This window comes from Phalacrocorax aristotelis, chromosome 2 (assembly GCF_949628215.1).
Source record: "Phalacrocorax aristotelis chromosome 2, bGulAri2.1, whole genome shotgun sequence".
In the NCBI taxonomy this organism is placed as follows: Eukaryota; Metazoa; Chordata; class Aves; order Suliformes; family Phalacrocoracidae; genus Phalacrocorax; species Phalacrocorax aristotelis.
Window position 1 is genome coordinate 2,359,169 of NC_134277.1, and position 13,460 is coordinate 2,372,628.

At 44.6% G+C, this 13,460-nt stretch overlaps 1 long non-coding RNA gene across 2 annotated transcripts; it reads left to right on the forward strand.

Moving 5' to 3' along the window:
- Nucleotides 1–8,109: 8,109 nt before the first annotated feature.
- On the forward strand, nt 8,110–11,367 carry LOC142052309 (uncharacterized). Of its 2 annotated transcripts, XR_012658794.1 has the most exons (3): nt 8,110–8,589; nt 8,690–8,901; nt 10,140–11,367. It is a non-coding gene; the product is annotated as an uncharacterized LOC142052309 (long non-coding RNA). The 2 variants fall into 2 exon arrangements; XR_012658793.1 differs by having other exon boundaries at nt 8,690–11,367.
- Nucleotides 11,368–13,460: the final 2,093 nt, after the last annotated feature.

Below are 13,460 nucleotides of genomic sequence, written 5' to 3' on the forward strand. Positions count from 1 at the left end.
CAGGAACAAGTTTCTCTTTTCTTTTTCGCCTCCCTTCTGAAGAAAGGAATCGACTAGAAATTTAAATACTGTGAGTCGCTCCCCTTTGCCCCCTTCCCCCCATCCAGCTCTCCCTTCCCCCACCATCCCAACTCTTGGGGTATAAATCATTTTCTGTGGTCTGCGGCTCAGCTGGAAAAACTAACAAAACGGGTCTATAATGTCACCAGCATCTAATTTGGTGGATTTATGGGGTCTGGCCTTAAGCACTTGCTGCTTTACAGCGTGTGAGTTCACTCCAGCAGGAACTCCCTCCAGACTACAGCTCTTTATCCTTGACTGCTGCTGTCCACAGTCTCTGGAGCTTTGCAATGGGTAGATCCCTCTCCCTTGGAAAATGGGAGCTCTCCTTTCTGCCCCACCCGTTGCCCCTGCCTGATGGACCCAAAAGAAGATCACAAAACATTCCCACAGCCAGGAAGGGGTTATCAGTGGTGATGTGCTGGTTGCAGCAGGCAAATGTAGTAATTAACCAAGGCAGACCTGTTGAGGTTGGCGTATTGAGCAGGAGTCCCACAGCTGGCTCTCTCTCTGGGCTTCCTTACACACAAGCCTGTCCTTCCCTTTTTATATTCTTCTTTTAACCTTTTTTAGTTACTGGCATTGGCAGGTATAGGGGAGTCGCCAAGCAGGAGCAAGCGTTTTGCTGAGGGGATGCTTGTTCTTGAAGCCTTGCTTTCAAAGGAGCTGGAAGGTGTCATTCTCTGTTGCACAGCGTGGCCTGGGCAAAGAAAGTGCAAGGTGTTGTGTCGCCAGGTGGTGGCAAACATCCCTCAGCCGATACCCTTCTGGCTGCGGTAGCGTTGCAACCACCTACCAGGAGCAGCCTGTCCCCTGGAAGACCTAGTGCTAGTGAGCAGTAGCTCTTACAGTCTGTTAAGGCCCTGGCATTTGCCCCAGAAGAACTAGCTTAAAGTTTGTTTGAGTCAATCCATGCACCCGAGACAGCTGCTGTTCACTGACAAGCCTACATTTAGGTCCCCCATTCTGTTATCAAACCCCAACCACATGGGACCGAGACCCACTGTCTGCAAATGCAGTATTAGGCCCTACCTGAAAATAACAGAAACTCTCCTTGAACTGCAGTTCGGTCCACAACCAGCTCAGACCTGGAACTGCTCCTGGGATAATGACTCTCACAACCCAGAGCACTGGCGCACCGGTGCAGAGCAGGGACCCCAGAGTGGCTTTGCCTGGAGCCAGCAACACAAGGAGTACGGACACCTGGATAGCTTCGCAAGGGCTCAGCTCCGTGTGGCAACGATGGGGTGCTGGGATTTAAATTTGCAATTTAAATTGCAGGTTGCAAGCTGGCTCTGCCTGGGTGGAAGCCCTGCAGGGGCATCTGCATGGCGGTTACAATGCTTGAAGTGTAGGACTGAAACCAAACTGGCTCTGGCAGTAGGAGAGCCATCTTCTCCATGTTGTTGTTGAGGTGACCATCCTTACTGGCATGGAACTAGCTCTGCACAGTCAGCTCCGCTATGGCCACATCTGTGACTGTACAAGCACGTCAGTGTGTGTGTATTTGTACTTATATATATATGGGTATTTATATCCCAGGTATAAAACCTAGGGTAATTTGGATACCAGGGTCTGAACTGAAGAAGTGTTGGCTCTTTCCTACGCTTTCACTTATACATTTGCAATCTGGACATATATCTGTTTTCCAGTATAAACATTCTTTCGGACAGAAGTATGTGCTGCAGCACAGGTCAGGAAGGGGATGACAGCTCTGATTTACATGCCATTTCCCTTGCCTTAGCATATTAAGCAGGTTTCTTCTCTGTCCACCACCCCTTCTCCTTGTGGCATTCACATCTCATGGAAACCACTGATGCTGTGTGGAAAGCTGGGGAGAAGGCCCTCTTTGGGGGACAATTTGGCTCATAACTAAACTACGTGTGGCATGTTTCTACCTCAAGTCTCTGTGTGTATAGCTGCAGGGATGTCTGTTTCAGTCTCTTGCTTTAGACACTGGTAAGATGTGGGTTTCATACACAGCTTTCCCCATCAAATAATGAGGATGGAGCCTTGATCTATCGAGTCTAGTTGTTCTCCCCACCTTCAGGAGCCTATATAAACCTTCCAGCTGCATGAGAAAGGGAGTGGAGCAACCCTCAAAGGATGGACAAACTGGGGAATGGCTTGTGGATGGGAACCTGTCCAGAATTACACCACAAATGTCTGGGACAGCCAGAAGAAAAAGCCAGATCCAGGGACTCCCACCAGTGTACGTATGCGCACAAACCACAAAGACCATCCAGACTCACTTCTGAAACCCACAAAATGCCCACAGCTCCTGCGCTGTGCCAGCACCGTTCTGAATAATTTTACTGATGCTGCTCACCCTTCCTATCATCTTCATTCGTGAGGGGAAAGATAGTCTTATGGTGAGGGCACTGATCTAATATTAAGGAGGAGAAAGGCTTTGGAAAAATTTCTTTGTTTCGGTGACAGCTTTTGGTAGGGCTAAGAATGTGCTTGTCAACACTAATTTTTGTTTAAGATGAAACATTTTAATTTTCTACTCTCTGAAAAATATCACCAGGTTATTTAAATCTATTCCTTTTTTGACAACAAAAAATTAAAAAGTTTTCTATTTACAGGATGAAATATTTTTGCTTTGTTTTCCCATCAACTTCTCACCCATGAAAAACACTCAGTGTTGAAATTTTATGCAAAAGATTTCCATTGACAAATAAACATATTTTCCTTTCACGCCAAAATCTTAGTAACTCAGTACAAATAGTTTTTATTACTTTGGTTCTCTCCAGGCACATTCGCATCACAGAGTTGCTCAGACAAACGAACACATTAGAGGAAATGGCACCGCAATTCATCAGTTCTTAATAATTCAAAAGAGGTACCAGCATTTCTCTTTGTCTGTGGTGATACGGGCAGCAAATGGTTCAATTTGTGACTGGCAATACTGATGTCATTTAAACAGCTGCTTCTGCAGAAGCCAAGCCCTTGCTATTAAATAACCTTTCTGTCATTCCTTAGCAGCTCTGGAAAGCCTTTTAGAGTAGCAAGGAGCAAAATTATTGCGACAGCCCTGTCTAGATAATGCGTTGCCATTAAAGTCTCTCGTCTCGGGGTGTCAGACTGTTTAACAAAGCTGAATTCTGCCAAAAGCTGAGAAAGTTATTACTTTTGAGTACATGGAAAAAGGAAATCGTAATAACGGAGTAGGATTCGTCTTGCTTAGGGTCAGTCATCTAAGAGGCCCAAGGTAAATCTGAGCTCTCTGGAGCCAAGGGAGAAACGCAGACACCTCCAGGAGATGATTTGCCTCATCTGCATTAAGGCAAGGTGCATCAAACTCTTGGGGTCTCTTTCTCACTCCCTAGAGTGTGGAGGGAGCCAAAAGGACTGGCTTAAACTCTCTGCCTGGCTTTAGCTGGCTCAAGGTGGTAAGATAAATCGAGTCCAAGGTGTCAGGGAAATAAGGGATATGTTGAACACATTACCTCACCTCAGTTAATCCCTTATTTTTAAGGGCTTTTTTCTTTTTCCTTGTCCTACTCCTGTTTTAGGGAGGATGCAGCAGGTGGGTTCTTCATTAGTGGCCAGTGGTTAACCTTAGGGCTGAAGTGAAGTTGTGGCATGGAGTGATGTCCGCCGGCAACAAGACCCAGTTTAATGTGATCGGCTACACAGAATTACACTTGCTGAGGCTCATAGCGTTCATTTGGCAGATCCAGACTCTACAGCTCACGGAGGTGGCTTCTGCCATTGCTGAGTCTGTGGGGTTTCAACAGATGAACTCGCTCTTTCAGACCCTTTTTTTATGTCTCTGTGATGATCAGGAGGCAGGAAGGAAAGACCTCAGAAGTGGAATTGTCTCAACAAATCCCTCAGAGACATCCTACTCCCTTAGCAGTCCTTGCAGCAGCACAGCGCCGGCATGCATTTTCCTGTCAACACCCTCCGAGAGAAATCTGAACCCCGGTGTTTAAAGCCAGATGCTCAGCTTCCTTCCCTGCCTGCTCACATGCCAATCTGTTAGGCTGGCCTCCTGCCTGTTCCCAGGTGGTGTGCCAGGATCAACAAGCCCCAGATACCAAGGAAAGAGATGTGGCCTGGGAGAGCCTCTCGAAACCCTCGTGCTGACATACCCTCTGAAAGAGGATCCTCACAGTGACGACTCATAGCAAATGGCTGCCCCATGCTTCGTGGTAAGGAACACGAGCGTTTTGCCGACTAGATGTCTGGCCTGCTTTGCTATTTTTGTACCTAGCAAGGGCCCAAGTTACTGGAGGGGAAGGCCAGGCTTTTTGCCATATTTGGGAAAACAAAGCCCTGGGAGCAGACGCCGTGCTACTGGACTGTATTATGTTCAAATGGCTTCTCTCAACCTGCACGGTGGTGTGCCCCGCTGAGACGCTGACCTAGGACTGATGGACATGAGTCCTGCGGTTCGTCTAGCACTGCAGCGCTCTTTGACCTTGACCAGGTCTCTTTGCTGTGCTTCCTTTCATACTGTTTGACTTTTTAGGCGGGGTGGCAGATGTCAGATGCTTTTTGTCTCTACAGTAACTCACCCAGTAAGACCTGGATCCCAGCTGAGTCTCTGATGGGCTCCTCCAAGAAGCAGCCGATAGAAACATAGGTATTGGAAGACTTCCCGTTATGAAGGAGTCCTAGCCCCAGCTAACCAATACCACAGACTTCTGCAGACACTCCAGAAATAAATACAGGAGAATAGAGGCCCATATAGCTCAGCAACCTGTCCCTAAGAGTCATCAGCAGTAAAAAGCTAGGAAAAGTTGGATTACAGAAGTCTTCCTCGCTCACGTTTTGAAAATGAAAGGTTTAAAGATTTGCTGATATTATTTTTGCTGCCCTTCCTGGACTCACCTTTTGGGTGTTTGTCTGTGCTTCTTAGAGATTTTCTTTTCTTTTTTTTTTTTCTGGCCTTCAGAAAGTCCTGTATTTCCAAATGCCGCAGTTTTCACAGAGCTGCGAAGAGCTCCGTATGAGACAAATAGGGAATAACCTGCTTACAGGGTGATTTTTCTTCCTGCAAGCAGAGAGTCATTCATGCTAAAACTAGGATTCCCCTTAAGCTAGATCAGAGCTTCCTACCTAGCAAATAGGGATTATGAAACTCAAACTCATATTTGCTTTGGGAAAGACACTGCATGGTGGGTAAAACTCTAATAAAGACGATTGCATTGGATAACCAAGTGGTCGTCCATGACAATGCCTGATTTAAATGTCCATATAGAATGGGAAAAGTGTAACTGGCATTCATGTGGGGCCAAAACCAAAGGAAGAGACAACTTCATGGAGATCTGAAAATAAGAATGTGGTCAGTTAGGTTTTCTCCAGGTATTTTATCGGGGCACAGTAAGGAGCTACGCCTTTCAGTATGTTGGCTTTACAGTAGACCTAAAAAGCACGTAGCAAGATTTGTAGGGAGGGAAAGGACGGCAGAATAATGCACTTACACACCTGTGATGTTACTCCTTCCAAGCTGGAAAACATCACAAGGTAAAGTATATTGCTGAATCAGCAGTTTCATCTTTCTATGTAGGATACATCTCACCTAAGTTCAGCTAAATTAAATAGCTTTTTTTCTCAGTAGTTTTCCAGTCCTTCCCTTCCAGTCTCAGAGAATAACTCCTCCAGGAGACAAGTACCCCCACCAGGCTCAAATACATCTCAGAAGATGGGATGAACCAACTGCCATCATCTGAATGGACCTTACAGGCTTTCAGGCTGTGGTGTCTAGGATGTGATTTCTTAAGAAGGTATCCAGGGCAGGACAACTGACCGGTTCCCTGGACCTCCAGGGGAGAGAGCTCCTCCAGGCAGCTTGTCTCTCGCCAGTAATCGCAAAGGGAAGCTGAGGTGATTAGTTCACCCACATTCTAGATAACCGAATCACGAATCTCACCCTTTTATATTCCACTTCTTCATCAGCAAGGAGGCACTCACAGAGAGACAGACTCCCTGCAGGCAGCCCTGTGTTGTTCAAAACAAGAGCTCTCTCTTAACTCCTGTCTACATCTACTGGGGCAAAACTGGAAGCTTCCTGGGAATACTAACCTCTGCTTACCTTCCTCCAGAGGATCTGAGACCTCTTTCTATTGAACCATTTCTGGATTTCTGATCAGCATTTTGGGTTTCTGTTTCTCATCAACGGGGCATCACAAATCTGACCAGATAGTTGGCTTCCTTTTTAAAACATTTCCAAGTAAAAACAAAATCTGAATCTTAATTATACAGTAGTAAATTACCCATTGAAAACTTCTGTTCATGAAAAACAGAGCAATTTCGTCTCCCAACACCACCACCTCCACCCTTGGAATAAATCCTGCGAAGTATAAATAGTGAGAAGCCAAAGAATTAGGGGGGATGCTAAACAGTGGGAGTCTTTCTGTAACACTGAAGTGTGAGAACTGAGGAGGGTGAGTCTGTCTGGGTGAATCATGAGCTGACGGTGTTTTGCTTACAGCCTTTTCCTTAATGTATAGTCTCATTGCTTCAAATGTGAGACTGTTCCCCTGCAGACAATCCAGCAAGGGGAGAATTCAACACCTTGGGATTTTCCATGAAAAAACTGAAATAAAATAAATTGAGCATCTGTTATATATTTCAGTTGGAGGGTGAACTTTTAGTTAATACCGGTTCATAACAGTGACGTAGGCCCGGGGAGGGTAACACTGATGGCACCTATACCAATTAAATATTTACAGGGCTGTTCTCTGGCACTAAGGCCAGCTGGGCTAAAATAGGCTGTGTCCATACTATTAAAAAGTCTTAGTTCCCAAATCAGGATGGCCTCATGCAAGCAGTCAGTGTGGAGTAGTCCTTGTCTCACACTAATTTCCAAGCATAATTTAAAATTAAGCTTTTTTTTCGGTGTTTTTGTATGGTGCTGGGCCCCCACAGCAGATGGGTTAGCTCACTGCTAGCCAGGCTCCCGACTTCCACGTCCTACTGGCATGGAAAATCAAACTAGAATATTAGATATGAGTTCTGGATCTTTGTCTTCATAAACCTGAGCCTGATTCAACCATCAAAGTGTGTTAATTTATTGAAAATACTTATTATAGGATTCATCTTCCTAATTTCAGCCCCTAAAAGGTGTGTACCTTGAAGAACCTATATATTTAACCTCTTTCTTTAGCTGATAAAGAGAAAGGACTCTGTGGATGGTAATTTGTCCCACCAGGGATGATTTTTAAAATGTATCATCCTCACTTGTGCTTATGTTAAAAAATGGTGGTTGAAGTGTTTTGATTGGGGTTTTTTTGCATTTATTTTTGATCTGGTTCAGAATGTAGCTAGCAAAGAAGAGGAGCATGAGTCAGTAAATTGAGAAGGAGAGCAAGAATGAGTTAAAACAGGTAGGGGTATTTTAAATCAATTTTGCTTTGACAGCAGTCACAACATGGTTGATTTAGTAAAATATTGAGTGATCAAAAAATAACTTAGTGATTTTGAATTCTTGAACACATGGAATAGGGATTTATCTCTGCCGCCGTCAATGTCTCCATCTTAGTAACTCATCCCAGGCTTCCTTTACAGCTGATAAATGCTGGTTAGCACAGCCACAGAAATATGGATGTGCTGTTTGGAAGTGATCTTTGGAGAACCCTGGTCCAACCTGTCGCTCAAAACAGGGATAAAAGTATTGTTGATATTGTCATTGGGCGCATCGTCAAGGTCGAGATGAAGGTTGACATGGAAGAATCACAGGCGTATGCAGATAGACTTCATGCGCGATGGTATGTATGTATGATACTCAGACGCAGTCAGTTTACATAAAGGTGAACAAAACCCAAGAGCTCAGGGATGAAAAGTCACACAAACATAGTGCACATCAAACCACTGCGCTCCAGACTTTATTTAGCTGTTTCTTAAATTGAGCTGGGCTCTTCTCACCCACCACTGTTATGGAGAGACTATTTCTAAGTGCCCCCCTTTGCCTATTAGAAAAGAAAAGCGTAAGGAAAAATGAAGCCCACGAGGCACCGCAGCTGTACATCTTTACCAAAATATTTCCATTATGTCTCTCTGTTATGGTTAGGTCAAAATACATATTTTTAGGTCACAAAACCAAAATCCAAAAGCCCAATTTCCCATTAAGTGTCGGTTTTGATGGAGCGTTTTGCCAAAGCCACGTTGACTAAACTGCAGGGCAGAACGCCGCTGTGCTTTTGCAAAGCAACAGCAAGCACAATAAAGAGCAAAGCAAAGGAAAAATAAAAGACTAAAAGGCCTGAGAAACACTGACTGGCAGGAGACAGAGAGGTAACACATCTGACTTGCCCCGTGCCCGCTCTTGAAGAGGTTTAGTCTAGGCTGAGCTGTCTGCACAGCCTTGCCGCGCAAAGCCGAAATGCCTGCCCGCTGTCGTTTCCCAGCAGCACAACGCAGCCCCCGACAGGCTTTCTCTCTTTTGCCTTTCATGTTGATGAGAAGGGCAGGTCGGTGTTAGCAATCCCTCTGCAGCTCCGGTCTGATGCCTTGCTGAAGGGAGATGACATTTCACCGCTGAAAGGCAGAGGGGTGATTAGCAGGGGTATAATGAAGGTAAGTGTGCGGTAAGGAATGCGTCAGTGCAGTTGGTCGCCGATGTCCTCAAAGCCTCTATTGTTGCTCTTAGCGGGGCTAACAATTTGTCCCTCTGAAGCACGCAGATACTGATCTTTTGCCATCTCTCCGGAGAGCCATCCGACAGGGATGCCTGAAGAAGGAGATACCGATCAGCCTCGGTGACTCCTTCGGCCTGCTGGAACGGCTTCAGAGGGCGTCGGATGTCAAAGGCAGAGCGGAGCCCCCCTGCATCACCGCATCTTGTCAGCTGCAGGCTCCAAACGGGGCTTCTGGGGTTCAGCTATGCAGGTACTGGATAACGACACCAAGCTTCATGCTGCAGTGATATTCCCAGTAATCTCTCCAGGTAGAACTTTCTTTGGGGAATTCCTCATTGTGAGATTTTTCTCTTTATTAGTGTAAGCCAGGTGAGAGTTTCGGAGGTCTAATTCACCATGTAATTGGCCAGGTTTACACTGCGTGGCTTGCTCTGATTTGGGCAGAATAAAACCACAGCCAACCTGGAGAGCCAGAAAGGTCCTTGTGCTGCTCTCCTTTGGTCCAGCAAAGTTTCCAGCATGGCACTCCTGTCTGTGTTCACCAGGACAGTAATTTCCATGGGGGAGCCTTAGGCACCTGAAATGACTTGATGCAACGCACACCCAGCGCTGTTTCTAATGCAGAGTGTGAGATTGAAGTCTAAACCACAACTCCCTTGGTACCAGCTACCTGCATGGCTCAGGGGCCAGACACCTGGGTGGTACCCCCAGTTTTTACAGTCAGTGGGAGATGTCATCCACTCCTTGTGCATTTAGAGGCTTTGATAGCATAGACCAGCATAGTTTCTGCTGTGCTATGTTTATTTTCACCAGCTCAGGATCAATCCCTAATGCTTTTAAATGACATTAAATGAAATATTGGCCACCAGGAGAGGCACCATCATAGAATTTCATGTGTTTTGCTATCTCTCTTCCAAGACAAGCAACCTTTTTTTTTTAAAAAAAAAAAACACAACAAAAGAGAAAAGGAAAAAGGACCCATTAAAGTGGCAAGATCTGAGTTTAGAAACCAGAGAAAACAGATTGAATGACTGGCTTTACAACATGTCCCACTTCAGAAAGTGAAGGAGGATGTGGTTTGTCTTTGTTTCATTCACATCGCTCGGTGCTATAGGTTTATCCCAGTTTGGAAAAGGGGGACATTAGCTCTGCTTGATGCATTGGTTGAGGGGATCAGAAAACTCTTCTGGTACTGTATTAACTTTCTTGAGGGGTGGCTCTGTGTGTTGTTTTTTTTTTTCCCCCCTCAGTGAAAATTTATGACTGGTGATTCAGAAAGTGAACCGGTGTTTATTTTCCTTTTCCTATGATACTCCACACTGCCTATGGTTCCAGGAAACATGACATAGCTGTTATTGCTAGGAATGAGCTTTCTGCCAGTGGTTTACATTCACAACTGGCTTCTGAAGGAAGGAATTTCTGGCACTGCTCCTCAAACTGTATAGTTTTGTCCTTTGCAGCATTCCTGAGCATTTTATTTTTTTCCAGATTTGCAAATCCAAACAGAAGATAATTAAGAGTTGCCACTTGGGACTGAGGATTGGGTGTGTGTATCTTCTCCTCACTTTGATTAATCTCTGAAACAGCTTAATGCATTCCCCAGTGTTTGCATTCTGCAAGATCCAGAAGAATTTGCATCCATTTATGGCCATGTGCTACACCCTCAGGGGGGCAAAATGGCATCACTTCATTGACAGCCATGTGGGTAAAATCTGCCTGTGCAGGCAGATGCAGCTCCAGTACCACACAGCGTTAGATCCACAAGAGATACAAATGTTATTATAGTGCTGCCCAGCATCCAGTGGTTTTAGGGAAAAATCTGGCTGAAGAGATGAATTATATCTAGTGCACTTGAAATTACCGGTTGTCCAATGAATGGCCAGTTGAATTCTCTTTGTGTGTTGGTAGAACAGCAAGAGCCGCTGGCAAAGCACTGGAAACATTCAACATCAGGTTGGCCAGCGCTCTGAGCAACCCGATCGGGTTGAAGTTGTCCCTGCTTACTGCAGGAGGTTGGACTGGATGGCCTCAAAAGGTCCCTTCCAACCCAAACCATCCTATGATTCTATGGAAGTGATGTATTCACAGGAAGATTCATTAAAAGGCAACTTGTGATGTTGTAGTTACCCTTACACTGAAGCTCTGAATGGAGATGAAGATGAAAACCAAGGCAGACGGGCACAAGGATATCAAATAAGTGCTTTGTATTTTGTGCGTTGACACGAACAAATACGGTCAATAGGAAGAAGAACCATTCCACATAACAACAGAGGTGGACGATGTTTTCTCAATGCTTTTTCCCCACAGTTCTCATCAAAATCTTGAAATTTGCTGGCCTAGAACAGCAATTCACTAAACACCATTTGATTTTGCTGGTTTTGGCTGGCATCAGTCTGCCCCGTGGTGTCTATCTGGGTCTTAAGGAAATAACAAGCGGTTAACAAATAAAAGCCTAATTGTGCCAGATGTGGGACGTTTTGGCAGTCTTTGAGTTCCAACAGTCTGATTACGATTCCTTTATTCATTCATTTCAGGGAACAAAACCTTGTAAGAAAGTCTTCTTGGAAACACCACCAAAATTGATGCTTTTAATTAAAAAAAAAACCCAAAGAAACTGAGCAAATGAAAAGAATAATTGCAATTGAGGCTTTTTGGTCTGAATTTTCCTACTGGAAAGTTGGAAAAGGTCACTGAAATAAACACGTTTTTGCCTGTGTCTAAACATTTTTATTACAAACAATAAATGTATTTCCTGGACTATGAAAAGAAAAATACACGCCAAAGCAGCTTCACTTTCAATGGTAGTATTCTAAGCCAGTGAAAGCAGATAGACCTAGCTCTCTGATGTATTTGGAGGAGGCTAACTGACCATGTAGCTATGACCACAGCCTTTAAACCTGAAACATTTTGTGTCCCACCAGGCAGAGGCTTATTCCCACCTAGGACTTTCTGTTTAGAAGTGCACCCAGATTACTGCATAACCATGACAATTTTTCGCACTGCAAATTTGATATGCAAGTAAGGAATGATCTTTTCTTCCTTTTTTCTTTTTTTTTTTTTTTTTTTTGAGATTTCTAGACCCTTGCTATCTTCTCAAAACTCAGCTGCTGTGACTAAAGGTGAATAAACTGATGCAGATTTTACCTGAACAAAATCTCCATATATAAATTTGTGAAAATTATGGAAAAACTGGTCCTATACTGACTAGGATGGATGGAGATGAGATTTCTGCTAGCTCCAGCAGGTAAAACTGGGCTTAAAGGAAAAAATCCCCTTTCATGGATGGGAAGATTAATCCACAAAGTGAGTTAGGCATCTCTCTCCTCTCCACTTCAGTAACACTCTTCTGTTTTCCAGCCTTTTCTTGTTTACCTTGACATATTTCATAGCAGCCATTTTATTAATTTTTGGTCTTGGTTTTAGCTGCCCTGAAAATATCAGAGCATCTTGGTCTCCTCCAACCAGCCAGACTCTTCACTCGTGGTGTCCAATAACCCTTCTCTGCACTTCCCTCAGTTTGAACTAGATTTGCAGAATATCTTTTTGTAGTCAAACTTACACAGCTGGAAAAACAACAGCAACAACAAACCCTAAAACACACACAACCCTTCCTCTCACCCCCGTATAGGCAAGCTTTCACCTATTAAATTAGATGCCTAGAAGGGATGACTAAAAAATAGGCCAGAGAGAGACAATTTGTAATTGCTTTTATATTCCAGCAACTAAAGAGTTCGCGCGGTGGGCTGGGATGCAGTCCCTGCCTTAACGAGCACTTAATTTTTATACCTAGGAGGAACAGGTTTGGAAGCAGATAATGAGAAAAGTCTCCGAGGAGACACAGAGCCACCCTGTGGGAAATGGGGACCCCAGATTCTGTCCCAAATAAGTGAGGAAGGGGATTTGAACACAGGTCTTTTGCATTTTGTTGAATAGTTTAGCACAGGACTATAAAACTGGCATTGCTGCGGTTTCTGCTAATGCTGCTCTGTGAGAGATTACGTGCATTTGCACTTAAAAGATGAGGTTGTGCTAAGTTTATGCGTCCTGCAGTGCTTTCTGAACACTTTAGCACCTGTAATTCAAGGGCTCATGGGACCTTGGCACTACCGGGATTTGATGGGATTTGGAGAATCTACCTTTATGACAGCTTATAAAAGGTATGTCTGCATTATGCATTAAATACACATAGATATTCATTGGCTTGGAGGTTAAATAGTATGGGACAACCTGAACTTATGCTGGCAAACTCACAGTCTTCCAAAACAAGGTGGTTGGCGTCTAACAGCAAGTTGGTTGCCACAGATCCTGCTTTCCACCTCTTTACTTGCCAAAATGACATGGTCTAATCCATACCAGAAATGGGGACTGTTCTTTGACCTGTGCTGGCCCAAGACTGTGCTGAGGAGCTGTTTGGGAGGGCACTGATTGACCTGTTCCAAAAATGTGCCAGGGAGCTTATAGGTATTTGCATACTGGTGGTAACGGTTGATTTAATAGCACGGATGTTACTAGGTGGCTTTTACGCTGCTTTGAAAAGCCAGACTGAAATTCAGCCATTACCATGCCAAGCACAAAACGTGTAGAAGGAAAATTCCCAAGCGCTAGGCTTAGACAGCTAACTCAAGCACTGGAGAAGACAACTCCATTACTCATTTCTCTGGGGGAAATGGGTGGGGAAGGAGATGCTACTTTTGGCAGAAGAGACGTGTCTCTAGGGCACATGCCCGAGGATTGGGAAACCTGGATTCAGGTCTCTGCTCAGCTTGAGAAGGTTCCACCTTCGAACATCTCCGTCTCAGGAAGGTAAAC